The sequence below is a fragment of the Monopterus albus genome, unplaced genomic scaffold (assembly GCF_001952655.1).
Source record: "Monopterus albus unplaced genomic scaffold, M_albus_1.0 scaffold155.1, whole genome shotgun sequence".
Lineage (NCBI taxonomy): Eukaryota > Metazoa > Chordata > Actinopteri > Synbranchiformes > Synbranchidae > Monopterus > Monopterus albus.
The window spans coordinates 622,206-625,276 of record NW_018128035.1 but is presented as its reverse complement, the minus strand read 5'-3'; positions in this window follow the sequence as shown (position 1 = coordinate 625,276).

Genomic DNA, 3,071 nt, shown 5'->3' with positions numbered 1-3,071 from the left:
TTATAAGTGATAGTCTGCTGTTAGTCTATATCCCATCAGCAGACCCAGCCCACCAGTGTGTTAGTTCAACTCTCAGCACTGTCTCATGCTTTATATGCAGCAGACCCTGCTGGTCCGTCTCAGGTTTCTTCTCTTAAAGAGAGTTTTTCCTCCCCACTGTCGCCAAGTACCGCTCAAAGGGGATTTGTTAGGTTTTCCTCATAATACTGTAAAATCTAGACCTGATTATATAAACTGTCCAGATCTGACCGTTGTTGTGAATTGGTGCTGTACAAATAAATTGAATTATATTATGAACCTGCATCTGTAAAGTCATTAAAGCTGTCAGATAAATGTAGAGCAGTAAAAAAACTATATTTGCTTCTGAAATGAAGGGATATTACAGTGTAAAGTAACTTGAGTCAATGTACTTAGTTACTTTCCACAGCAGGTTTTAGCTTGCTGTTCCTAATAATTTGGATACTCAGTATAAATATAGTTAATACACAGCAGACCCAGTGTCACACTGCAAACACATCCTGTTGACTCAGCATCGTCAGCATCTGGTCTCCATGGTGACCACATCATGTGATCAATAGGAAGGCTGAAGCAGATCATTTAAGTCCTCATCTGTTCTGCTTAATTCATTGATTAGACACTCTAATGGATGACGTCCTTAACGAGTCATTAGCTAATTGGCTGGAGCGTCATTGATAGAACTGTGTGTGTGTGTGTGTGTGTGTGTGTGTGACTGAAATGACCTAAAGTCGTGTGTTTCCTCTGCTCCCACTCATACAGATGACATTTATATTCAGCCAATCAATAAACCAGGAGAATGTACAAAGTGAAATGAAAAGGGAGACAAGGAGGACGGAGGGCGGGGGGGTGGGGGGGGCATAATTACTTATGCACTTATGTAGCGCCCCCCCCCCCTTTACCATTTGGAATGTAAGGGACTGTACCAGGTTCAACAAAAGTGTCTATGAGCTTGTGTAATAAGGCCCCTCTGGTGTCACTGACCCAACCGTTTATATACTCCTTACTGCGCTGCGGAGTAACAGGTGTGATGTTTCCCTGGTCTCCACTCGTTAACTATGCTAGTGTAAACTCAGACACTAGGTATAACCTGCCAACATGAATCATTTAATTTAAAAGATTAAAGAACAAATAAAAGAAAGGAAATGCAGGATACATAGAAGTTTGACTATATCCCCAATCACAGCGGTTACCCTCTACTGTCTGTATCAAAACCCATGAAATACACAGATCCACACTTCACCTCAGTTGAGTACATATACCAACACCTTGTTCACATAACAGATTAGGAACACAACTCTCTGTACTAGAAGTTACCGTGGGCCCACACATACCATAACCCAACGTTCACCCTCCCACCCTGTAGCAGGCCTGTAAGTGCACTAGTCCTGGAACACCGACCCCACAGTCTTCTTCGCTCTCTTGAAATCCGAAAAACAATATCCACAGTACCTTGGATTCGTGGTAATGCACTTTAGGAAACACTCCACCTTGTGCGTCCCAATCCTCGAACGACGTGGCCTTCCTGCCCCCAGCCTCGTGCACCGCTGTATCTCATGGCCGAAGTATCTCCTCTCCAAACCGCAGAACAGATGTCTTCTCTTACACTTAACTCAAGTTATTGAGTTAATAACTCCAACCTTCAATGCCACTCCCGTGTTCGTTTAATCAACCCGCTGTGGTCTCTCCTGTTCGTCAGTCTATCTTCCCTCCAGCCGGCTCTCTCCTTACAAGCTACAAGCACCCAGTTCTGGTGACGACTACACCGAGCTGGATTCCATTTATACTCTGATTTAAAGCCTAAACCAGACAAACTGTAAAATAAAACCACCCACCTATGCTACCTTATATCCCTGTGAGTGACATTCAATTATATACAGTAAATGTTGAACTATTCATGGTCCTGAATTAAGAGATTTTATGCCCCAGCTTAGTCCAGGATTAAAGTATTTAGGTTCTGGATTATGTGATTCAGTTAATCCTCGACAAATGCAGTAATAAATCCTGGATTGCTTCAGTCCTGACTCAAGTAAGAGATTGTAGTATTTATGCCATGGTTTAGTCCTACAATACTATATTTAGGCCACAATTTAGTCCTAGTTTGGAATAACTGGGGCCAAAAACTAATCCTGAATGGATGTATTTAGGTCATGGATTAGTTTACAATATTTAGGTCCCAGAGTAGTTGTAGATGATAGTATTTTTGAAAAGGTTTAGTCCTGACTTTAGTCTGGAAGAGGTCCAGAGTAGAGTGAGCAGGTCACCGGCTAATCCTGGTTTGGACTGAAGACTACATTTGTTCTACATTGGAGTTTGTAAACAAGGGGTTAGCCCAGGATTAAAAATATTCAAATCCTGGATTCGAACTTGATTATAGTATTTAGAATGTGGTTTGTTGACTTTTTACAAATACATCATGTCCTGGATAACAAAATTCAGGTCCTGGTTTAGTCTGGGACTGGAATCGTTCCTCTTTAACTTAGTTCTAGTTAAGAGTAAGAGTGAACGATTAATCCTGGATTTTAGTATTTTGGCCCTGAATTAGTCCTGGATTGAAATATTTAGGCGTGTGGTTAATCTGGACTCAGGCATCAGTGTTTTCCATGGAAGGTGTCAGGGACCAAGCAGTAAGGCAAAAGACACAGCTTCCAAAGTTCAAAATAAAGGGTTTTTATTAACCCAAAAGCAAGAAAAATACAAAATTAACATCAAACAAACTGGGCCCTAAAAGAGGCCAACAAAAGATAAGGAAACTCAAAATACAGCAAACTGAACTGTCTCAACAAAACCAACTGACCTAGCAAATGACACACACACACACAGGGGAACATATATACTGGCTGATCAAACCAATAACACACACAAGGGGTAAACTAAAGACACTACCAAAGCAATCAACTAATAAACACTAAACAGACAGTCTGCTCTCAACTAAATATTTCCTTTAAATATAAAGAAATTAACATAACTTGACAAATAAAGTTCTAACATAAACTACCAACAAATAAACAATACATTTCTCCCAAACTCCCCCCTTTCTTGTATTGGGCACTTGG